The sequence below is a fragment of the Ursus americanus genome, chromosome 2 (assembly GCF_024610735.1).
Source record: "Ursus americanus isolate L20-20 chromosome 2, mUrsAme1.1.p, whole genome shotgun sequence".
NCBI lineage: Eukaryota > Metazoa > Chordata > Mammalia > Carnivora > Ursidae > Ursus > Ursus americanus.
Genome location: NC_142128.1, coordinates 54,815,001 through 54,841,575, shown reverse-complemented (window position 1 = coordinate 54,841,575; position 26,575 = coordinate 54,815,001). Strand labels below are relative to the sequence as shown.

At 41.5% G+C, this 26,575-nt stretch overlaps 1 protein-coding gene across 31 annotated transcripts in view; it reads right to left on the bottom strand.

The window, feature by feature from the left end:
- ESRRG (estrogen related receptor gamma) overlaps positions 1–26,575 on the bottom strand; it is a 607,049-nt gene that overhangs the window by 268,770 nt on the left and 311,704 nt on the right. For 4 of the 31 annotated variants that reach the window (XM_087856382.1, XM_087856379.1, XM_045809594.2 and 1 more), the window contains one exon: positions 25,156–25,236. The exons of the other annotated variants lie outside the window; for them this stretch is intronic. The gene's annotated coding sequence lies outside the window, so the exon portion shown is untranslated. The remainder of the gene's footprint in view (positions 1–25,155; positions 25,237–26,575) is intronic. 31 annotated transcript variants of the gene reach the window in all.

Genomic DNA, 26,575 nt, shown 5'->3' with positions numbered 1-26,575 from the left:
CAGAAGATTCTTCAACTCCACAGCACTCAAAAATTTCAGATTTATATAGTTCCACCTTTATCCACCAGCTAGAGCACAATGTGAGAAAAACAGTAATTGTCATACGAAGATAGGAACACTGAAATGCTTAAGCTTTCTTTCTCCAACATAATTTTTTAAACTGTCAAAACATATTCTTGGTCATTCTTCAACGTTTAAAGACAACATTTTTAGCTTGAAAGGTATGTGTGATTTGCCAATGACCTCGGAGAAAGTTAGTTTTATAAAACAGAATGACATACTGAGTTATTTTTCGCTTACCAACATCTTCTGGCTTTGGAGCGAGATTCCCAAATAGCTTAGTGGATCTGACCCAGTGTCAGATTACCCAAAGAGAGGCTAAGAAATGTGCTTGGGCAGCAGCAAAGCAGGGACACTAACACATTTTTTTTTTTTTTTGAAAGAAGCTGTCATTTGATGTTTCCAAAAGAGAGAGAGAGAGGGGAAAAAAAAAAAAACCCTGATGTACTCTTCGGTGAAAAAAAATCATAACTTCGTTGATTTCTTTTTTTTTTTTTTAAGATTTTTTATTTATTTATTTGACAGAGAGAGAGAGAGACAGCCAGCGAGAGAGGGAACACAAGCAGGGGGAGTGGGAGAGGAAGAAGCAGGCTCATAGCCGAGGAGCCTGATGTGGGGCTCGATCCCATAACGCCGGGATCACGCCCTGAGCCGAAGGCAGACGCTTAATGACTGAGCCACCCAGGCGCCCCAACTTCGTTGATTTCTTACATTACTTTGTAGTTTGATATTGCTTTTCTTTTGAATACCTTTAGGTAGGAAATGAAGAGGTGGGCATCCCTTCTAATGCTCAAAATGGTTTCTACAGGTCTTAACCTGGTCATGACCTGCCCATTTTGGTAGAGGGAGAGGTCAAACAAACAAGTAAGGGTCTAAAAAAAAAAAAACTCAATCAAAGAAAGTAGGATTTTTTTTTAAAGATTTCATTTATTTATTAGACAGAAAGAGACAGCCAGTGAGAGAGGGAACACAAGCAGGGGGAGCGGGAGAGGAAGAAGCAGGCTCCTAGCGGAGAAGCCTGATGTGGGGCTCGATCCCAGAACACTGTGATCACGCCCTGAGCTGAAAGGAGACGCCCAACGACTGTACCACTCAGGCACCCCAGAAAGTAGGATTTTTAAGTAAAGAAAGTTTGGACTTAAAGTACAAATCTTTTTCTGGAACATTCATAGTAAAAGAAAGGATTTTTTTTTCAAGAGATAGGAATTAGAAAATTGGACGGTTTACCAAGCAGATAAAAGATTCACCATGGAATTCACGCATTTTCCACAAAGATATAGCTTGCTTTGGGTTTACAACTTGGGCTATAAATGCCATGATCTGATGTAAGCAGACAAGAGTTTTCTTTACGCCGTGGGCCGCCTTGGTAGAGACTCAGTATCGTACTTAGGGGATTTATTTCTGCGCTCCTCACCCCACTGCAGACTATCAAGCCCTTAGGGATCTCCCCGCTCTCAATAAAATTGTTAATTGTGGCCAGCTATGAAAATGCTTTTGTAAAAATGGTATTTGATAGATCTAATAATCAGAAGGAAAGAAAGAAAAAAAAGAGATGATCTCAGGGCGCCAGTAAATACCCAAAGATAGAAAAACATTCATAAATCTCCATCAGGCAGCCTCTAAGTTCTTTCATGAAGAAAAAAAAAGATCCATCTAAGGGAAGATAGCCAGACTTGAATCTTTCTGAGAAAGCAGCGGAAGATCAGCTTGTTTTGAGGCAAAACAAAACAAAACAAAAACACGATAAAATGAACCAAGGGGCTTAAAGGATATGAAAAGGCTCGTGCACTTTTAGAAATGAGGCCTTTACAAATCAAGCAGTCAGACCATGAGACGTTCCTCAGCATAGATACCATTCCTGTCATAATATGGAAAAATACTGAAAGGATTTTATACCTACAACTTAAATATTAGATAATTATAATAATAAGGAAACAGTAATACTGAAGTATGGCACATCCTTTACACTTGAGTTAGTCTCCAGAACCGTTCTATCAAAGGGACATGTAGCACAACTTAAAGACGAATGTATTCACAGCCATCAAAACCATACAACTTATGAGTGGCAGAGCCAAGATCTGAACCCGAACACAGGCTTTCTGAGCTAAGGACCAGTGCACTGAGGCCCAGGGCTTCTTCAAAGCGCTGAGTCAGACTTGGCTCTCAGGGTCCACAGACTGGTATTCTGCAGCGCTCTCTCCTTGGCTCCCATTTCTCAGTACTCTGTTCTTTGGGGTTTTTTCGGTTTTCCGTCTCTCTGTACCTTGGAAGCTGTGTCGGGAAGCACGAGAAAACATTTAGCTGCCTTTCAAGATGATGATTTACCCCGGGTCACGAGCCCGCGGCAAGGGCCACGGTCTCGGCCGCCTTGGCGCGGGGCTCATGTGTCGGATGTGAGGGCACGTGATGTTCCGTTACACACTGCGGGCCGGGCTGCGAACTGCAAGAGCAACACGAAACTAAACTTCAGTCTCCTCTCGGCACCAGTCATGCTGCGCCATCATCATAGTACTCCCTCACTTTATGAATGAAAATCTTTGTTGCTAAACCCTGCAATTCTGTCTTTTCTTGGTCCCCTCCAAGTAGAGTACCGTTCACGTTCCTAAAGGCATCGGCAGGCTTCAAAGCCATTGCTCGTAAAGGGAGACTGCAGAGACACAAAACATGTTCATGATACATTAATGAAAAGGGCCAGGATGTAGCACTAAATCCACACTCTGATTAGAAGTGTGTGGAAACTGTAAATACATAGGAACGGGATCTAAAAAGGAATGTGGAAACAAGGGAGGGGGACGCTGCGGGAGTCCTTTTTTTGATTTTTTAATTGTTGCTGGAAATGTTATTTGCGCTGTAGTAAAAATGTGAACATGGAAATACTGCCCTGTCTTCAGTTTGCCTCCTGCCATCTGCTGTTCATCTATTTATTGTGTAACAAGCGTGTTTTCTCAGTTCCAAGATCAGTCGCCTCTTCGCGTCCCACTCTCCCTGTGGGAGTTCCTCCACCCCGTCCCTTCCATTACTCTGTGATGATGGGAATGGCCTCTGTCTCTAGCTCTTGAGCTCTGCAACCATGTGACCCGCGGCCTCGTGGACAACACATCTCAACGGTCCCAGAAGCACCACAGCTTCAAACGATGTCACCCCCTCCCCGCACAGGTTCCTTTCCTCAGTTCCTCATGCCGGTGAACCATACCGCTCTCCTCCCAACTGCTCAAAGCTGGCACCACGTAGTCTTTCCTACATGAAGAAAATGCCTGGTCTTTTTAAAAAATATCACCCTGAATTATCACTCATCCCTGTTGCCATCGTCACTGTCACAATTGAGGCTGCTCTCACCAACTCCACTGCATAAGGTCCAACCTCACCTTAACTCTCTGCAGGGAAGCCAGGGAGATCATCTTAAAACAGAAGCTCCTCCTGCCACTCTTATGTAAATCCCTTTAAAAGTTCCCTGTTACTCTTAGGATTAAGGTCAGACTGCTTACTACACTTGATAAGGCCCTTTTGGACCTGGCCTGAGACTTCCTTTCTCCCTGTTGTCACCTCCCCCTTCCTTCATCACCAGTGCCCACAGTCTTCCAATAATACTCTGTTCTTCCAGCAACATGGCCACTCCTCCCTACTTCACCACTGATACAAATTTCCCCTAATTCTAGTGTCAGTCCTTCAAGGACTTTCCAGCCTCCCCAGGTTGACTTAGATGCACCTCAGGTGATCCCGAGGACCCTGGGTCGATCCTTACTCTATCACTCACCATACTCTATTGTAATCGCTTGCTCACGGCTCTGCATTCCCTTACTAGGCTTCAGACTCCTTGAGGGTCGGGACTGTGTCTTATTCATCCTTGTGTATCCCTAGCACGGTCCTTCATATGATTTATTACAGCATAAATAGATGGAGAATGGCTAAACTTGACTAAAAGTCAAGTTCTATTCAAACGTGTCAGCATAGACAATATTTATATATACTTGTATTCTATAGATTTAGCTAGAGATTAATAGAGAACCCCCTTCAAATATGTTGGTGGTAAGGGATTCTATAGCATTCGGAAGATAAAGGAACACTTCATGACTTTGAAAAAATATTACAAGAGAGGGGGATAAATTCTCCAAATCCTGCTAAAGTTAAAGGAGAAAGTGGTGGTGATCATGGTAGCTATTGAAAGATGAGAGGCACTGCTAGGATTATGACCAGGTGGGCAATGAGGAAACGCAAGTGTTGACAACAGCTGGGCAGAGCATGTCCCATAGAGACAAATGCAGAGCTAAGAGGTTACAAGATAAAAGAGGGCACTTCGAGGCATTTTTAACTGTAGGTTTCTCTCCACACCCAGGCATCTCTGAACCTCTTGAAGTACATCTATCATTGTTTTGGATTTATCCTCCTCTCTTCCCAGCCAGGTACTACTGGCATGATCTATGGTGAGGGGCATAATTCACCAGTGTAGCTTGCCCATACAGACTGTAATCAGCAGTGACGTATTTAGTGACAGTTCTGTATAAAAGATGACTAACATAAATAAAGCGCATTGTATATAATGGGGTAATAGAATATAAAGCACCACAGATATACTCCTCCAGCGGAGAGGATCCAGGATTTAAGTCTGTGAGAGACGGCATTCTGAGGGACAGCTAAAGTCGGCCTGGCAGCTCATCCTATTACCCAATGGTATCCCAGCAGTCCAGCTATCAGCCAGCTCAACATGAAGACCTTCTCCACAAGAGCTAATGAGGAGTTTAAACAAATATTTATGACCTCAAATCAAGCATCCAGTGTTATTTTAGTCTTCATTCTACTTGTTTGTCACAGAGGCTTTTCTTTTTAATATGTTACAGACCACTGAAAACAATTGATAAGAATCAATAAGGTAGTGTGTAAAGGACAACAGCAGAGTTAAATCTGAGTCTGAATTCTGACTCCGAAGTTGAATAATTATATTCCTATTGGATAATCATGAACCCTCAGTTCCTTCATCTTTAAAATGGGGGTCTTGGGGCACCTGGGTGACTCAGTTGGTTAAGTGTCTGCCTTCGACTCAGGTCATGATCCCAGAGTCCCAGGATCAAGTCCGCATCGGGCTCCCTGCTCGACAGAGAGCCTGCTTCTCCTCGTGCTCTCTCTCATGCTCTCTCTCTCAAATAAATAAATAAGTAAATCCTTAAAAAAATAGAATGGGGTCTTGTCTCATTCATTTTTATAGTCCCAATATCGAACACAAGATAGTAGTACTGTTATAAATGATTCACATTCTCTCTCTCTCTCTCTCTCACAGACACACACAGACACACAGACACAGACACACACACACACTATTGGGCATCTACTACTCTGAATGCCCAGACAGGAATGTTCCCAGAGATCTCCAATTGTGCAATGATACATGTACTCTCTATTCCATTCTCTCTCCCATGCTGACTTATGAATACAACCAGGGCTGCTTATCAACAGTCAAACCTAGAGTTCCCTGCTGCCTTAAATTTGAACAATAGCCGCCTTTACCCTCCTGGCACCTGGCACTGCACACTAATTATCAGAAGAACAACGTTCAGGGACTAATATTAATGAGTAAGTATTTAGGAGACATTTTAGGTATCTGGTCTCAGATCTATGGAAATTATAAAACTGACCAGAGAAACATGTTGGAAGTTGTCACAGGCTGATTCCTTGAGAAACAGATTCTGAGATTTGTGTGCAAGAGGTCTATTAGGAAGTGCTCTCAAGAACTGAGTGGAAGGGAAGCAGGATGGGCAGAGGCCAGAGAGGGAGTGGGATGCAGTGGACCCCACCAGGGGCTCTGGAGCCCACACGGCCTTTCAGAGACAGCTCTATTTGAAACAAGGGAGCTGGGCCTTGGTACCTCTGTAAGACTAGTCATGGAGCCCTGGGAGAGGCAGCTTCTTTGGCAGGGTCTAATTCCAAGCAAAGATTTCACTGTGAAGCATCACTTGTGGCAGATGGGAAAATGAATCTCTTGGTCCTGGGAAGAGATCTGGGCAGCACATCACAGCCTTCCCTACAGAGGTGTGAGTCAGACCTCGACTATCAGGCCTGACAATTCCTGCAGCGGAAGACCAGTCTGCAGTTACTTTCCTTAGCCCAGTCCAGACCTCAGAGGCTGGGTTCCCAATGACCCCGACGCAGTCCCTGACCAGGAAGTGCTCACCAGACCCCAAGAGACAGCAGCCATGTTGGACAGGCTAACCTTAGGCTGAAACGTACAGTACACCTATTGAAATTCTACTGCTTGGATTAAAAATAGAAGTCCTCCTCTGCTTTGAGGTACATCTAGTTGGGATTATATCCATAAGGAAGAAAAATCTGACTTCAATGTTCTGAGAAGAAGAAACAGCAAGAACAGAGGATCATTTCTCAAACCTGATGAACACTCTGGAGTTGGGACAGCCTCCGCTCTCGAATAGGAACCTGACTGTGGCAATGGGTCCTTGGAGGCCCACAGTGAAGAAGCAATGTTAATCTGAACCATGGGCCTTGCCCTCAAGGTCACTCCACTCAACCGACACAACATTAAAACCGTGCCACAGTGCAAACCCGAACTGTGAAGATGATCCCTCTCTTAGCGATTTTTCACAGGTTATCTGTATCTCTGTTATTACGAGGAGATTTAAACTTTTGAACTATGTGTGTGTATATATAAACTGCCAGGGCAATATGCTTATCTAGTCCACCTTTGAAAGAAGTTCACTATCTTTAAAAAGTTATATATGTAATGAAAATACTTTTTGAACCATAATAGATTTAAAATTATTTTAACAGATCTTTCTAACAATCTAGTCACAAATGTTAAGGCAATTAGAGCAGCTTTGAGGTCAGAAAAGGGCAGGTAAGGTTAATCCAGGCAGAAGTTTGAAGAACATAATAGAAAGTCTGGAAAGGACCTTGGCCAACTGGTTTATCTTTCTGAGACTCAGTGTCTTCACCTGCACAAGGGCCGTAATAATGCACTGCGGGCTAATTTTAGGCATCAATGAGACGACACCTGTAAAGTGACTACATGCAGAGGATCATGTTAGTTTCCACTGCCGCATCATCTTCTACATAAACTCGTGGAGAAATTTTCTAAGATGAGTCTTAAAAAAAAAAAAAGGCACATGACGTTTCCATAGCTCAGATCTATAGCAAAAAAAGAAAAAAAAGTGCATCAAGAGGGCAAGCGCAAAGAAATTGTGACTCGTGCCATAGCCAGTGATTAAACCTTAATACAACTTGACAGTTTTAATTTTTACATAAATACCACCAGGGCCTATCATTCACATTATGGATTTCAAGCTTAACAAATGTAATTTAAAAACAACAAAGCTGCTTTTAAAGGAGTACTGTCAAAGCGCTGACATTTTCAAAATTGAAAATGCTCTGTGTATAAGATTTGAAATGGAAAACCCACCAATTTTTCTCTTTACCTGACAGAAGTTATCAGGATGGACCCTGAGAATGCCTGGACATTTTTTAAGTTGAGTTATTGATAGGTTGGGACGATTTCTCATGGAATTATATATATTTAGATATAGAACAAGAGCTAGTAATTGCTGAAATTTGCTAAACCCTTACAGAGACAGGCACCGTGCATAAATTATCTCTTTAATCGACACAGAAACTCTGCAGGTCCATTACTATCATTACCTTCATTTTACCAAAGGCAAAACAAGAGCTGAGGGAAAGCTGGGGGTTCCGTGCCACTGATTCCAAATCTCCTCTCACTTATATTATCTGAATGATAGGACAAACCACACGGTGGGAGGGAGGCTAACAGAGGTCCTAAGAGAAGAGATTTCAAAACCCACCGCTAGCCAACAACAAGGAGAAGACCGGAACTCAGTTCCCAGACCCATGTTCTTCCTCACGTATCTCACGTGCTTTCTGGACCGTGGTTCTAGCACACGAGATTAGTGTGTATGCAGCAAAACAAAGCTTTGTATGTTCAAGACACAGAACTAAGTATTGTGACTCTAATGCAACTCACCAATCTATCAACAACATGTGTGGGTCCCCTCTCTTTGGACTTCAGCACTAAATTCAACTAGTAAATATCAAAATAAATAATTTTGTGATGCACCTAAAACTGCTTACTATGTGAGTTTTTAACCAAATTAAAAATAATAAACAATATATTATCTTATCCAACGCAAATAAGAAATATACCTGGTTTGTGGGTAATAAGTCTACAGACGAGGACAGTACATTACTCTTCTCACTTCTTCACCATTTGCATAACACACTCATTCTTTCATTCAGCAAATATTTACTGAGTATCTACTATGTGGCAGACACTGCTTAGCATGGGAATGCATCCCTGAGTAGCAACAGAACAATCTCTTCCCTCAATCTCTGCTGGAGAGGGGGACCAGAGAGAAATCAAGGTGAATTTTGTTAGTCCTTTTTGTTAAGAGCAGTAGTGAAAACAGTAGAAAATACATACTATTTTTGCAAGCTTCTTGAAATAGGCTTCAAATCTTTCTTACTTCTCAATACCTAATAATGGATTTTACCATGTGAACGTATGCAGAAAAGGTCCATCAACAAAGTCAGCCAACATTTATTTAATATCTTCTACTTTCCAGATGCAAAACCAAACATATTGTCACAGTTCAAAAGAGCTTATATTTTAGTGAATTAATCAAAGCAAACAAAAAGTAGTCAGCCAACATACATACCACCCTGGGTGCCCTAATGCAGGAAAGACCACCTTTGCACGTACAAATATCCCCCTCTTCACTTCTGTCTTCTTGTTTTGTTGCCTTGTAAAGCCAGGAATATAACCAGGTTAAGACAGAAACCATAGGAGAGTGGCAAACCTAACCCTCTAGCTCACTTCCAGACAATTCCTGGGAATTGTTAATGTGCAAAGTAAGAGCCAGATTGGCCAGATTCATATTTATGTCCTGCACAGTAGTATACAGACATTCCGTGTGCAAATGCTGGCGATTTCAAGGTGACAAGCCTCTGACTGAAAAGTCTAGAGGTCGATAGTCTCCTTTGGGGTCACCTGGCCTTGCCATCACCTCAGCTGACAAAGAGGAAATTTTTAGAAAATAAACCTTAATAAGTTTTAACAGCAAGGTCTCCGCTTTCAAAATAATTATGAGACACCATTTCTTCCGGGTTAAAAAAAAAAACTGATTTCACATTTCTGTCTGTTATTTGCAAGTCTTGTGTGAGTAAACCGGTACAAACTGACTACGAAGACCTCATTTTTCAAGCAAAACACAAGAGCACTTAAATATAATGATAATGGGTAGATGCCTTTTAAATACACACCCCACTTTTTTCTTTTCTTTTTTTCTTTTTTTTTGGTCTGAGAGACAGATTTGCACTTGTTATAGAATGACTGAGTCACTCACTCATAGCAATGCCACTTGTGAGTAATGGCGCGATTGCTTCCTTCTTGGGGTGTTAAGTATTTTCTCTTGTCTCTGTCTTTCCCTGTATATACTAATATCTAATTTTCATGTTGGTTATCAAAATGCAGGCAAACATTTTCTCCTATTGGACGGGAAGACAGAGGGCATTTTAGAAACTCCAGAGCAGTTTAAGCCTCAATCATGTTCTAACTTATTGATTTATGCGAATCAATACGCATTTTTGCAAACTATCTTTTAGCGTTCTCTTTTTTTTTAAAGTTAGCACTTAGCAGTAGAATTAGGTCATTTTCATTAGAAAAGAGTTCTAATTAACTAGTTCTTTATTTAAAAGAATACAAGTTCTCCTCTCAAGATTCTATAACACTTTGTCAATAGTTCAGAACAGGGCTAATGATCATCATTAACGAAAGCCCAGAGTGAGTGTGAGATCCTTATTGTATTCCTTTTATCAAAGCATAAGATCCTAGACAAATACAGCTTGACAGCAATCATTTTCTACCTCACAAATAAGTAAAACAAGCATATGCCACAGAAGCTGACAGAACGTGTGTGGTTGAAAATAAATAATATCCCTTGCCAATTTTAACAGGTATTCAAATTTGGGGAAATATTTTCTCCTTCTTTGTTTCGCCTCCTCCTTAAAAAAAAAAATTCTACTCAGATGTCCCATGTTCATTATAAATAATCTCTTATATAGATATCGGAAAGACAGAATAAGAGGCAATGAAATAACTCCAATCTTCCATTTCTCTTAAGAATAGAGGGTATATTAGAATTTCACAGGCGGTGGGGCTGGGGTTTCAGGGAGTTGGGGGATGGGCTTGTGTCTTTTGAAAATGCTTTTCGGGTAATTCTGATATATCTTCTGGTTGAGGACTTAGAATTTATTTCCTTGGTTTGCCTGATCATGTGTCTCAATTATATTATGAATGGCTCCAATCTCTAGTCCCTTAGAACAATACATTTACTAGGAGAGACCCCCTGCACAGTGACTCTGTCTGAGGAATGGGGCTAAGTGTAACTACTGCATGGGTATGTGGGGGGGAGGGACGCAAAGAGAGAGACGTTTGTAAAAACTATACTATTTTATTAGTTGCACATGTACTAATATTAATGTACTTAACAATAGCACAATCTGCCTTACAACATCTAGCTCCTTCAGAAATGATCTTTTATAGGCCCAACATTTTCCTCATTAATCTTTAATTAAAGTTTAAAATAATTTGTTTTACCTCCTAGGAAATCCTATGTCCTGACCTCCCTTCAGTTTCCGTTATGCATCTACAAATGCATCTCCTTGTACAAGAAGACTAGTTGCTTATGGATTCCAAGTTTCCCAACCAAAGTCAATCTATTCCCTCTTCAATTTCTCACAAATTCCTAAGGGAATTCAAATCCTCCTGTGTCCTTTCCACTGTCTGGACAATACTGTGGTGACATCTAGGGTGATAAAACTGCATTCCAAGGGACCTACCAAGACTGTGTTGCCATCGGACTCCGGCCTAAGCTTTGCCCTAACTCTCCTGATGTTTCCTAGTCTGGGGTCAGTCTAACACATTTCTGCCTGTGGGTTTATAAAATCTCTTACATCTTCTCTCAAAGAATAAGAATAAAAATATATTTGTTTTTTTAAAACTCAAAATCACATTCTATTGCATTCTTCTGAAATACTGGATGTTTCCGCCATAAACTGGGGTACCATCATTTACTCGGTTTGTACCCAGCCTTTTTGCTTTAGTTTCATGATCTCTTAGTTAATTCGGTTCTTCTGAGCTAATTACAATTCCGTTAGATGAAGCAAGGCCATTAAAGGCAGTACTCAACCACTTAGTACACTAGCTAAAAGTTCCTGTCACCCCATCATACTCCTCCAAGAGCTTCTTTTCCATAATTTACACCTTATGTTTCTCTCTCTCCAATGTTTACTGTTTTCCCAATGATTTAACACCTTTGCTCATTTTCCATTCCTCTTCTAACCTGTTTAAAATATCCATGATGTAATGGTTAATTGTAAACAAGACTTTTCTTTTTCTTTTTTTTAAAGATTTTGTCAGAGACAGAGAGCAGTGCACACATAAGCAGGGGGAGCAGCAGGCAGAGGGAGAAGCAGACTCCCCCACTGAGCAGGGAGCCCTATGCGGGACTCAGTCCCAGCATCCCTGGGATCATGACCTGAGCCGAAGTCAGAAGCTTAACCGACTGAGCCACCCAGGCATCCCAAGATTTTTCACTTTTTAGCGAAGAATAACATTTGCTTGAGATTTAAAAAAAGCTTTGGGCGCCTGGGTGGCTCAGTCGTTAAGCGTCTGCCTTCGGCTCAGGGCGTGATCTGGGATCCCTGCTTGTGTTCCCTCTCTCGCTGGCTGTCTCTGTCTGTCAAATAAATAAATAAAACCTTTAAAAAAAAAAAAAAGCTTGCAGAGGCCTTCATTCTATCCCATAGTGGGTCCATACCTAAGTTATACCTTAGGAACCATAATAAAAGAGATTCTTACATACTTCATTTCTACAAACACAGGAGCACACAAACACGTATCTTACTTGGAATTTATGTTAAAAAACTACATAGGGCACTAGATTCAAATTCTGAGGTTCAGTAGCGAAGAAAGTTCATAAAACGTTACTATTATTCCAGACAATCTGTAAACAAAGATGTACTAATGACTTTCTCTGTGGTTTCATTTCCAATCTTCAATATAGTTAGGCAATTATAAAACAAGTGATTATATCTGTGTCACTGAGCATACACCATTTCTAAAAGCCAACTACTTGGTTCCATTTCCTTTCTTCCTTCCTCCTCCCTGTCATCCCAAACTCCCAACAAAAAGCTTACCGGTTGGTTAGTCTGTGTGTTATTAGTTCATGGAAATGCTAGTATTATTTAACAATAAAAATAAAAATCTCACTCAAGCCAGCACTGAATTATTCATGCACTCTGATTTTACATAATTTGGCCAATCCTCTTTGTATTGCTATTTCAGTTTCTATCACTAAACAATTCTCCACTAGGTCCACCTTGGGTTCCTGTGAACAAGGAGATAACACTTGCAAAGAGTTTCCTCGGAGATGATGTTCCGAGCTGATGTCCAAACATTCGCAGCCAAAGCCTAAACTACGAAAACCAGCAAGGAATACCCTCAGTGCCCGGAATGAAAAGTAGAGTATTAACAATACTTTTTTTAAAAAAAAAGAAATCAAATTTCTTTAGAATTTAAAAATCTGTAATGACACAAAAGCTAGCAAAATTAAACCATCACAGGAACAGACGTTTAAGACTTACATTGTCACTCTATATTTTCATTATAAGTGCACAGACCTAAGACATCATTTAAAACACAATTAAGGCACTCAAAGTGGTTTTGACATTAAAAGTTCTTAATGGGCAATGTCAGTCTCTCTGTTCAGTAAGTAGCAAGAGGAAGGGGAAGGAGCACAATGGAGCAAGTGAGTGTTGAGAAGGTAGGGTACAGGAATTAGAATGCACTTTGCACTATCAGCAAAATGTCAAGAGCCCGCAAGGGGAGCCATGACGGTGGCCAACATTCTAGACATCACCGTGTTCAGGCACCGCAGTGCAGGGCTTTATCTCAGACAGCAAGCCCTCTGAACTTCACTGGAATTTTGCTCAGAGTTGGGGGGGAGAAGCTTGTTTTGGTGGCAATACCCAATCAGAGCTGAAGAAAGCAAGAGAGAGCAAAGGTGGCAAAGCAGTGGGAACCAAACAACTGAAAGGAATTTTGAGAACTGCCTTCTCCTGCAAGAGGAGGGGCTCCTCTTTTTAACACTGTTTATTGTTTTGCTCATTTCCAAAATATGGTTTTAACAACTCATTAATGTAACTGACTGGAAGTGTAAACTAAACCTTTGTGACGACATTCGAATGTTCAGCGTTAAGTGTGGGAAAGGAAAAAAAAAACACAGATGGAAAATACTGTAATGAACTGACATGTTCTATTTAAAAACTGTTTGTCAGCCGTAGTTAAGTTGACACTGTCAGCATGGCAACAAATCATAACATTTTGCATGTTTTGCTGCATGCCTGAAGCAGGGAGAGCACACAGCACGCCTAGATCATAGTGGTGGGAGTTCGGGAACGGGACAATCCACGGGATGGAAGAGAACGTGTCTGACCTGTTACTCCCTAACGGTCAGCCACCGGGGAAGTATACATGTCTGGTGGGCTATTTCTTGGTGTCTATGAAAGACAACCCATGTTCAGGGTTTTAAAAATGGGATGCGAGGGGCCCAGGAGGACTAAGGGGATGCCCTCCTCTAGAGGCTTTGTCGCAATTCACGTAGAGATTCACGCACTACAAGCGTGACGTCCTCCACCAGATGCCCCTCCGCTGTGGCTTTACCACCGGGGAGAGAAAGGCAATGATAAATCACCCAAACTGGAACCAGCCTTGGAAGCAGGAGATCTGTATGCCTGGTGTGTGACAGACAAGGCTGGTCCTCTTCCCTGGTTCCTGGCCCCAAGGCCAGCATGTATTTCCCAGTCCCGCAGCTCATAGGCCACATGACTGAGCTCTTGCCAAGGAATTCTGAGCAAAAGTACACCTTCTACCTCGTTCATGAGAAAAGCTCTGCACCTTGATTTTGCTCATTTCCCCTTTCCTTGGCCGGGACAACCAAGGTCCAGTACAACCCTGGAGGCCAGGTGTTGGAGATCGTTGCCTGAGCCTCCTCAACACTCCTGAGGGGCAGAGCCACCTGTCAACCTACAGCCTTCACTTTAGTCTGTCACAGGAAAGAGAAGCAAACATCTACATTCTTTGTTCCGCACTACTGTGGAGAATGTTTGTTGTAGAAGTCTATTACCCAAGACGCACTGAGGTCCTGACTCTAACATTTGGTTATACGATGCCTTAGGAAACTCACTCGAGCTCTTTTGAGCCTGTTCTCGTTCTGTAAAATGGACACGATCATATTTGCCTTGTTTTATCTAATGGAATATGGACATAAATCATTCTGTAAAATGCTGTGAAGCAAACATAAAATATAAACTAATATAAGGACTCAAAAGAAAGAGCAATTCCTTCCAGCTGGAGTGATTAGACAAGATTAAAGAGAAGAACTTGAGATGAATCTTAGTAACATTTTGATAGGATTTTAACTTGAAAAGAGGATACACAAGAATGGAAAAAAAGCATCGTGCAAAATTAAAAATAGTGCATCTTTCAGAGGAGAGTAGAAAACAGTTTGACTAAAACAGAGGAATCTAGCAGAAGGATAATGGGAAATAGGCTAGAAGATAAATTTGAGAGCCAGATTGTAGTAGGTAAGAGAGAGGAACCCTAGGATAATGAATTCTGATTGATCTTTAGGTAGTGGGGGTAATTTTGCCCTCTTCACCCATGCTTGGCTGAGGATAGTTATTTGCTTGAGACACTATAGTGATGGCTTGCTTGGACCTGGGACAGCCATTTTGTGGTCTTAATGGAAAGGCCAAGAGAATCAGAAAGATCCCAATCCAGAAACTCAACGCTGCAGAGCAGCCGAACAAACCTAGAAGCACCTATCCCGAAGGTTCCTGTGGCATGGAATAATTAAATGCTTATTTTTAAACCAACACTGGTAGGCATTTGAGCTACTTGTAGCTGAAAGCATTCTTAAAAAGGAAACAGCATAAATGGCTAACTTAGTATCACAGAGAACAAAATACTTGGGGAGAAATTTGATCTTTGAAAAGGTTATTTACAAACTATCACTTTAATTTCTCAGACATGTGCCCTTTGTGATCAATATACTGGAGCCACAGACCCTGGGAAAAACATTCTAAGATGTATTTATAAAAGCAATCTAGAAATTCACTTTTTACAAAGAAACTTTTTTGTTATTAATAATTTGTAAATTTGTACTTATTTTACAAACCAATCATTTTTATGATACTATTGGTACATAAAAATTACACATATTTGGGCAGCCTGAGCAGCTCAGTCAGTTAAGCGTCTTTCCTTCAGCTCAGGTTATGATCTCAGGGTCCTGGGATTGAGCCCCACATAGGGTTCCTTGCTCAGCGGGGAGCCTGCTTCTCCCTCTCCCCGCCCCTGCTCTGTCACACTCACTCTCTCTTTCAAATAAATAAACAAAATAAAATAATCCAGACATTTAAAAAATTACACATATTCAAAAGAAAGTCAAAGAAGTTTTTGTTAAAACTTCAGAGCTAAAAAAACCCTGATAAATCAACTACATGTTCTGCATAGCTTTACAGAGGAGGAAATTCAGGCCTAGGTACTCTATCACATGCCTTGCTAAAATGCATGACTTAGAACTCAACCCTTGCTTTTTTTTTTTTCCCCCACCAAAAAGAAAAAAAAAATCGCAATTAGTCCCATTGCTGTCAAGTAAGATTTTCTTTTTGTTCCCAGTATAAGAAATGCACAAAAAATTTATTTTTAAGCTCAAAGCTCAAGTTTTCCTGGCATTACCTATAAACAGTACATCTCACCAGTAGCATATGTATCTAAATATCAACTTCAAAGTGGAATATTTTAATAAGATTTAGACCAAAAGGACCTACCGAGGCACATACACAAGGACAAGAAGCATGTTGACAGTATTATGCATTATCTCTGTGACATCCATGCATGATTTGCTAAATATCTCATTTCATATCATGTCCTATATCTGGCCATTTCCCTAGATCTAGTTCTACATTAAGCAAGGATCGGAAGTGAGTCTGAACGTAAGTATAGTACTAGAAAGTAATACCAATGTAATTTCTTCTTCTCCCTCTAGCTATTACTCTCTATATATTCCCAAGGGTTTTGCCAGGTTAAAGCAGGGGCAGCCGGGGGAGAAAAGCTGCCCTAGATAATTAATAGCCCTCAATCATGTCTCAAAAACAAACATACAGGAGAAAGGGGAGGTAAAAATTGGACCTGCTCAGTATCTCTTACATATTTGAAGTTAAGTTGGGATGGGGGCGCCTGGGTGGCACAGCGGTTAAGCGTCTGCCTTCGGCTCAGGGCATGATCCCGGCGTTATGGGATCGAGCCCCACATCAGGCTCCTCCACTATGAGCCTGCTTCTTCCTCTCCCACTCCCCCTGCTTGTGTTCCCTCTCTCGCTGGCTGTCTCTATCTCTGTCAAATAAATAAAATCTTTAAAAAAAAAAAAAAAAGTTGGGATGGGGCAACATGAAAAATGCTTAGAGTACTCTGATGTATTTTCTCAGATTGAATAATTGCTATTTAGTCGACTTCTTCATGTAAAATAATTCTGTCATTAAGAAGAGCACTAGGCAGGAGAAAACGATGCTTCAGTCCAAATCACAAATAATCTTGTTATTGCACTGACAAAAATTTTTCTTAGATATTCTTACAACAAACACTGCATCATTTGGATAAATGGAGTGGTACACAAAGAAAAACTGCTTAGCTGTGGTTAATTTTGATTCCACACCATAAGAGCCATAGTGGGGACTCATTCAAATACAGTCTGTCCCCTTTTAAATGCTGCTCCCATTTCAATTTTCATAAAGCATCATGATTGCTTAGTGAAAGAGAATCACTCTTCATCTGCTGCTGATAGGAATATGATCAGTAATCTTCAATCCCTTTCTTTGCAAAATCAGAATCATGTCTGACACTTAGAATTCAGGATTTCTATACAACAGATTTCCTAGACAGATCCTGGAGGCTGCTGTCCCTTTGGGCTGGCCCATAGCTATGTTCCATGTCCACCACCCCACCTCTAAATTTTAGTGCCCTTATCTTCCCAGGGTGTTGGTTGACATCATTAGATATTTTTGAACATGCTTCTTCATGGCTAATCTTGGAAACTGAGCAGGTCAGTATTTGGGTGGAAGACGGTGGTGGCAAGCCTCCAAGATGTCCCCCAGTAAGACCCCCCCCTTATATTCATACCTGTCATAGGCCCCTCCCATATTGTACCAGGATCGGTCCATGTGACCAACAGAATATAGCAGGAGTGCTGGTATGTTACTGCAGAGATCAGATTATCAAAAAACCCTGCAGCTTCTGTTTTGTTCTTTCTCTCTCTCTCTCTCTGATCACGAGCTTTGGGGAAATCAAGCTGCCATGCTGTGCACAGCCATAGGGAGAGGCCCATGTGGCAGGAAAGCAAGACCCCAGGCTGGCCGCCATGTGAGTGAGCCTGGAGGCACACCGTCTGGCCCTGTCATGCCTTCAGGTGACCCCCCTCTTGGCCAACACCTTGGGTGCAGCCTCTTGAGAGACCCTGAGTCAGGACTAGCCAACTAAGCTGCTCCCATGTTCCCAACTCTCAGAAACCGGGCAAAAGGATAGATAATTTGTTGTTTTCAGCCAGTTATTATTTCAGGTCATTTGTAACGCAGCATAATACCTACTAAGAGGCACTACAGAGTTTTTGGTTTGGGGTTGTTTTCCTTCTCGTATTTAAGTGACTTGAGAATAGGAGACTTATCTTCATCTTGAGGCTCAGCAGAGTTCCTAAGGACACAGCAGACCCAATAACCGTCTTCTGAATGATGATCGTCTCCTTCCTGTTTTTATCATTAAAGTAAATTCAATGACAATTACACATCCAGGCTTCTGACTTAACTAAGGAAATTTTTTTTTTAAATAATGTGGTTTAAACCAGAGAATACAGAGGAGGAGAAAAAAAAATCAAAAAATGAGATCACCTTTCAAAAGCTCCAATTTTTTTAATGCTCCCACCATTAAGAGTTCAATATAAATTTACAATGAGGCTCAGTGAGCAATTTAGGAAGCCTTGGCCTCCTGCCTTATAAGCATTCATGATTACAAACTAAAACTTGGCCTCACCAGCTAAGCCATGACAGCATGATGGGAAAGACTAAAGGCTGACGTAAGTTAAAAGAAATAAACTGCTGTAGGTCTTGCGTTTTAGGGGACAGTAGACTTATACTCAATATGATCTAGGGAGAACATTCCTAAAGGTGAGTATCCCTTGTTAACTTGGAAGCTTAGGGAGAATCAGGAACCAAACACCTTCCTCACTTCTGCAGGTGGCAATTATGTTCTGCAGTGGGAGTCTGTTCTGATAGATCTGATAGACGCATTCCTCCGGGTCCATCAACCCCCATATTCTAATACATTCTTACTGAGAAAACACAGGTTACAGAAAGGGGTAAAATAATCCCATCGCCATGTTGAGAAATGAAGATGTATCCATTTGGAAATCTCTTAGGAGATGTGTTTGTTTGAGCTGACATTTACTAACAGGGCAACATTTCTTTTTCTTTTTTTTCCCCCCCACTGACTAAGCCCCTTTCCTAGACAGTAATCTCCTCTGGAAGAGAGTTATTAGAGTTATTACTCCAGAGTGTAGTGAAAAGAGTTCACTGAGTAGAAAGAAGAAAAGCAAAGGTTTTGCTTAGCACACTTGAAGTTTTACCAAAGGAAAGTTCAAGTTCCATGAATGAAAAGGCAGCATTTCACTGGGAAATAATTTCCCTTGATTGCATGAGCTGTATCTTTAGGGACCACAAATCTGGGTAATCTCCAGCCTTCTCCTTCTTCCAGGAAAGAAAAGACTCAGGAAAAGCTGGCTTCCTTCCTTCTACCCTCAACTAGCTGAGCCAAGAGTAGGGTGTTTTTTTTGTTTTGTTTTGTTTTGTTTTGTTTTTGTCATTAAAAAAAAATCACTAAAATATTAAAAGAGAAAAAAACCGAATGGGGTGGTACAAAAAAAGGCCTCAGGTTCAGTTAACTTCCATTCCACAAAACAAGCTTTGATTCTTGCATCACTTGACAAAGACTGCTTACTTCTCAAAAATGTGAGGACTGTCCCAAAGGCATAAGGTAATATGCCCTAAGGACTAAACCATAAGCCAACACACTCCTTGGGAAAATAAACTGACAGTTCTGTTCCTTAATTACATTCTGCTTTTTCATTAAAATAAATAATCAGACTACGTAATACATTACATTTAAACCCATATTTAAAAAAACATGAACACCTATATATAAGAAAACTGGTGATTTTAAATGTTGACTTCTGAAATTTTGATTATAAGAACATTAAGACTCTTCTGTTGTTTTTATCTCAGAAATTATCAGTAAAGCACCAAGGAGAAACAGAAACAGAGTCTCCATTTTTTTTCCTTCATATTCTCCATTCTTGATGAAAATAGGAGACATACCAAACCTGAACCATGGTGTAAGGAGTTGAAAAGTAGAGTGTAGAGCAGTATCTCTTCAAGAGATATTCAGGAAGTAAACTGTAAACACAAGCAAAGTGGGACAAGAAGAAGATGCAGGACTCTTCACCCTGAAAGCTCAGGGATCAAGGGCATTGGGTATCAGGCATTGGTGTGAGGCAGAGGTAAGGCACGCAGCTAACGTCAGGTGGGGGTGCCTGAAAGTTTGTCCCCCACATCTTCTACCTATTCCCTACAAACCACAGCATCTACTCCTCCTTCCTCACTTTGTCTCTGGAGAAACCAAGCTAGAGAAATTCTAAGGACCACAATACCAGGTATGTGGGGTGTCAGAGAAGAAGATGGGTTCTCAAAACACTTATTGAAAATGAGGGCGTTGTAGGAAAGCCTCCACTCCCTCCCCTTCTTCCCCACTGGGCTCCCAGAATGCTCTAGGCAATTGTATATATCCAAGGCAGGACAGTGGATGACTCTGTTCATGAGAAATGGAAGGTTCTAGAGAAAAGACCTAGAGACACCAGTATTTCGGAATTCTCTCAAGTGAAACAACTGGTTTACAAAATCACCATAGCGTAAAGACAACCCATCCATGACCCTAACCATGCATCTTTCACCTATTTACTACCTCATTCTTCAATATGAATAAAATGAGCATTTGAGCAATCTCTTCTCCTTATGGATTAATACACATCTTCTTAAATCGTGAAAAATCCTTCACTGGCCTCTATTGTCTCTTCTAGCTCTAGTCCAATCCCCCCATCCTTCTTTCTCCTGCCTAACTTTCTGTGGAGCCCCCTCTTCCTCAGCTCCTGGCATCTCCTTGACCCGGAAGTTTAATTTCACCACCAGCCCCACCCTCACACAGAATTCCTAATGCTCAGAGCCAGTGACTTCATGGTCGAACCCCTGCTATTTTAACACTACTGACTTGCTCAGTCACCCACCCTCAAAACCTCAGCATGCCTTTTTTTTTTTAAATTAACCTTTTATTTTAGAATAGTTTTAAATTTGCAGAAAAGTTGTGAAGACAGTAAGAGAGAGCCCCCATCCATATATCTACCACCCAGTTTTTCCTACTGGTAACACCTTAGGTTAGTGAGTCACATTTGTCACAAGTAATGAACCAATATTTACATATTATTATTAATGAAACTCCATACTCTATTCATATTTCCTTAATTTTTACCTACTCTCTTTCTGTTCCAGAACCCCATTAGCTGTTCTGTCTTTCTAGGCTCTTCTTGATTACTACAGTTCCTCAGACTTCCCTTGTTTCTCACGACCTTGACAGTTTTGAGGAGTACTGGCCAGGTATTTTGTAGATTTGAGATTTGTTTGTTGTTTCTTTCATGATTAGACTGGGGTTATAGGCTTGGGGATGAAAGACCTCAGAGGTAAAGTGCTGTTTCCATCACATCATATCAAAGGTACATACTATGAACATGGCTTATCACTATGGATAACTTGACCTTGATCCACCTGGCAGAGATCCACTGTGAAGTTACTCTTTTCCACCCTTCTTTCCACTGTACTTTTGAGAAAGAAGTCACTCTGAAGAGCCCACACCTCAGAGGTGGGGAGCTGTGTTCTCCTCCTTCAGCGCAGAAGATCCAGAGAGATTGCTTGGAATTCTTCTCTGCATCGGTCTTGACGCCTCCTTTGCCCTTGCTCCCATTTTATGTATTTTCACAATAAGTAAGCAGTACAGTGAGGGTCCAAGTCAGAAACTGTAATTCCAAGCCCTGATTCTTTGGACTGAGTCAAGAATGAATTACTCCTAGCACCTCAGGGCTTTCTTCCTCCTTTCTCTCCTTCCCTCAACAAATGCTGGTTATCAGCTGCACCCTGCACTGTACAGGGGACCCCACATTATCCTTGGTTTGGGTTTCTACGGTTTCAGTTACCCATGGTCACCCGCAGTCTAGAAGCAGATGGTCCTCCCTCTGATGTATTGTCAGAAGGTCAACAGTAGCCTAACATGACGTCACAATGCCTATGTCATTCACCTCACTTATCTCATCAGGTAGGCATTTCATCATCTCACATCATCACAAGAAGAAGGGGGAGTGCAATCAATAAGATATTTTGAAAGAGAAAGAGAGGACATATACATATGACTTTTATTATGGTATATTATGATAGGTGTTCTATTTCATTATTAGTTATTGTTATTAATCTCTTACTGTATCTAATTTATAAATTATACTTTACCATAGTTATGTCTGAATAAGAAAAAACAGTATATAGAGAGTTTGGAACTATCTGTGGCTTCAGGCACCCACCGGGGGTCTTGGAACATGTTGTGTTCTCCATGGATATGGGGTGACTATTGTATTGGCTTTAGGAACACAATAGTAAATCAAATCCATACAGTCCCTAAGGGCTCGAAGACTTGTAATAGTGGCTTATGGTTTAGCTAGGGAGTCAGAGAAGGTTTCCCTGAGGTGGAGACTTCTGAGGTAGGATCTGAATGGTGGGTAGAATTAAGTCCATGAAAAATGCCAAGGTTCTGACATGTGAGGGAGTGTAGGGGAGGTGCTCCAGTACCACAGCCAGGGGAGGGAGCACAAAAGAGGCCTCTGGAAAGCTAGGAAGGGCTGCTTCCTGCAAATCCTACAAGCAAGGTGTGGCCACTAATGGAGAGGCAGTGCCTTGCACAGATTCGAGTTTTAAATGAAGTCCACCAAGGGCCGAGTCTATATGAGTAGTGAGAATGGATGCAGGATGACCAGTGAGGAGGCCCCTCTAAGAGGCCAGACAGGAGGCGATGGTAGCTTGGCCTAAGGCAGGGACAGTAGAGATGGAGAAAAACAGACAGATTCTAGAGATAGAAACATCAGACCTTGGGTGACTGCCTTAACCTCTTTGTACCTCAGTTTCTTCATCTGTAAAAGAAAAATAAACATAAACCTACTTTATGAGGCTGTTACGAAGTAATGAATTAAGAAGCATAAAGCATTTAAACAAGTGCCTGGCTCCTAGTAGTTCTGCTATTAATAATATGACTTGCATGTTCTTGAATAGGGTACCCATATCAGCTGAGGAATTGATCCCCTCACTGACAAAATGAGGAGGCTTCGCTATATAATTTCCAATACCTTCTCCAGCCCTAAATGGTTAATATTCTTGGCCATTATTCTTTGCTAATCTAAAAGGACTATAAGCTCTTATGTATGCTGTTCTCCGAGAGATCACTCAATAAATGTTATGTATCTTATATAACCTATACCACTATACCCACTCCTTTTCAAAAAACTGACAATGAGCACAAAAGTGTTTTCCTGAGTAATTCTGAGAAATACAAAACTAATTTTCAATCCTAAACATTTTGCATTCAGGACTAGTAGTATTTGGCTGGCATTTCTACCCATTACACAGTGACTCTATCTTGCTGTTTCTTCCATGCTTAGAAAGTTATATTTCAGGAAAGAATCTACCCAGACAAGCTTAATCCAAAGACAGGGCCAAAGCCTGCAACCATGCTTAGAAAGTTATATTTCAGGAAAGAATCTACCCAGACAAGCTTAATCCAAAGACAGGGCCAAAGCCTGCAACCACACAGCTAAAACGGCCAATTTGATTACTCAGTGAGGATTTAAAAACATCACACCATGATTTATGGGCAGTACAAAGAAGAAGAACCTTGTCTTCCAGGAGCTTCCAATTCACACAGGGAAGCAAGGGGAATCCAAACACAAGAAAACTGAAGATAAGTCCATAGAAATTATGAATGATTTCTCAATTCAGACTGAAGAAGGACAAAAAAGAATTCAGAGGAGAGGAAATGGCAATATTTAACAACAAAAAGAGCCAAGACCACTGGGATATAGTATCACATTGAGGTTTTTATACCAATGAAAAGGCTGCAACATCTCAACCAAGAGGCCAAACTTTTGCTTCTCCCCACCTCTGGCAGAGCTCACATCTTCAGTACAATCACAAACCAAGAGGAGCAAAACAGAAACATGCCAGAGCCTTCTATTAGACTGGGTGACTTTATCTGTAATGGTAACTGCAAATATTTCATTTTTAGTAATTTGGGATTATCACTTATGTAGCCGCAGAACCATGTAATATTCTTGAGGAAGGGGGACCCTACCAAACCCTTGTTTATTTATAGGTAAAGATAACTTAATGGGGAGAGGGAAGGAGGAATCACAGTACTTTTCAAATGAAATTATAAGGAAACAAAAGAAAGAAACAGAAGTTGCTAAAGGTGAAAAAAAATAGACCACAAATTCAGTTGTAAATGAGCTAACATTGCAGGTAAATCTGAACTAATAAAACAGATGAATTTACTGAAAACTTAACACCTCTCAACACAGCTGTCTGCCCAGTCAGGAAACTATTAACATCTTGTCACCAATGCCCCAAGCACATCAATGATATGAATTCTAAAAACAACCCAGAACAACAAAAGAAATGCACCACACCAAGGAGCCAATGGCACACACGCCTTCTCAGCTCCCCTCTTGGTGCACCTCTGCACACTGAAGAAATTGCAAAAGCAGGAGGAGCACAGGCTGGAGAGAAAAGGTGGACAACAATGCAGACAACTTCGAAGAACAAGCGAAAGTACTTCAACCGACTTGAGACCGTTTAAGAAACGCCTTTTCAAAATGACAGTTAATAAAATGGCATGGGTATATATGTGCGAGGGGTTGTTGAAAGTCAGGAAAGCATCCCTGTAATAATGATAAGTCATTATAGACACTATTCTATTTTAATAAGAAAGAAACATCATTTTCTCAAATTGAAATACCAAAGCAGGGGTCTTTAATTACTTTTGGGCCAGAGGTTCCTTTGAGGATCTCATGAAAGCCAGAGACTTTCTCCTCAGAAAACTGCATGTGCTCACAAAATTTAGCATTTGATTTCAACAGAACTGACTGACTCACATCTCTACCGGCCATCAAACCCATCCCGATACGGGTTCCCCTTTGTCTTGCGGGCCCAGTGCAAAATGAAAATGCAGGGGGTGGGCAGGTGGTCCCCATCCAAAAAGTATTAAGAATTTCCAGATGGTGACAGAACATGAAACCAAGTGCAGGGCCCTTCAGAGCACTGGACCTTATGTGACTACACAGGTTACCCACCCATGAATCCGGCCCTGCTTATATTAGAAGAAAATTTCAAGTGTCTATGCCTCTTCTTTAATAGTACAGACAAATAACCCACCTTTCTCAAAGGGGCGACCACGAAGCACTTCACAGAGCTAAGCACCAGGCTGGGAGCTTTACTTTCACTTAATTTTTTCAGCAACCCTGTGAAGTAGATATGACTACCCCCCACCTACGGATTATGAAACCAAGAGTAATCTGCTGAAGGGAAAGGTGGTGCTCTACCTGTCGAAGAAATCCTTCCATGCCTTGAGCCAGGCTGTATTCCAGAGAGCACTCAACAGTGACTCGTATTTGGGGGTTTTGATGTCTTTGCTAGGGGTTGGGCTTTGGCTGAACCATGAAAGTCCAGAGTCTGTGAAGTCAGATGGTGCATGCTTATAGCATGAGTGAAGGACTGAAGAGGGGAGCGCCACCATTCCCTGCGCGGTCACGCCGCCCCACGGAGTCCCACAGCACCTACCTCCAGTAGGAATATGAGCTGGATGTGGAAGGAGCAAAATGCCAGCACTCTCAGAATTGTCCTTTTTCAATACGGACACAGCTAGGAGGAGAAATTACATAATTTCCATGAGAAATTATGCATTAAAATAGCACATGCATGCTACAAGAGCCCTGAATCTATTTTAAAAGAAGTTATTAAATCTTTAGAACCTGTAGTAATTTCTGATTTCTCCCAGCAAACCTCCAATTAATAGTTTTTTGAGACAAAGACTTGCAGAGCGGTCAGGTTCATCAGAGGGCTCTCTCCTCCCCCACACCCTCCCCTCCCCCTTTTCAGTTTGCCAGACAACCGGAATCCTCTATCGCCATTGATGACATTCAGTTTTTCCACTTTTTCGGAGGAGAATAAGAACTGCCACGATCACAACACATCATGAATTCAATAGTAAAAGACAAAGAATCTAAATATTTCCTAAAACTCCTTGGATTTTTATATACTTTGTTTAGCCAGTGGGAATAGGCCTGCCCCCTCCACTCTGGGGGAAGGGGGGAGGAGGGTAGTGTCTTCAGCCTCTGTCCTCTGGTTTTACCAGCCCTCCTCACACAACCCCTGTTGTGGCTCGGAACACTCTGGGATTAATCGCTCTGCTAGCCATTCCTATTTAAAAACCATCCTACTTTATGTCTTTTTTCCCCCGCTCCGTCCCTGATTTTTCTCTGATCCTTATTTTTCTCCTCAGCAGAAATTACCTACTGTCAGAGTGTTCTCCTCACTCCAAAGCCTTGTAACTGTATTCCACAGCGTTTTGTTTTGGGAAGCTTTTGTTAAGTAGATAATAGGCCCATTCGAACGAAGCAAGTTGCCGGCCAAAAGGTTCTACACAGGGTTATAATCTGTCAGCACCTCCCCTCCCCTCCCCCCTCCACACCTCCCCTCTATTCCAAATCCACAATCGTGAGGCAGGAAGTAAGAAAAAAAAAAATCAACCCACCAAATGATACACTACCTCGCACCCAGCCAGCAGCCGTCCCCTGTTCTGCTTGTACACTGGAAGTGTAAGCTGCATTTTCAAAATTATTCTGTCAGCCCCATGACAATTTAATTTATTTATTTTTTTTATCCAGTTTCTCAACTCTGTTTGGGTAGCAATGTCTCGTCAATATCTCATTCAGGTGTAGCATGGAAAAGCCTAACAACCCTGGGCCGGCAGCCAAGCTTACCAGTGACTGCCGCTCGCTTAACTGAGCAAAGATTTGCTCTGCACGAAGTGGGGCTTGACTCTACAAGAACCAGTAGTGACAGCGAGGGTGCCGGCTGGAATCCTAACAAAGCTGCTTCCAACTTGTGCTCAAGCAAGTGGAACCAGCACTTAAGCGGAATGTTAAGGGGCTTCAATCTTGGTACTTTTTTTTTTCCCCCATCATTTACCTTCTGAATA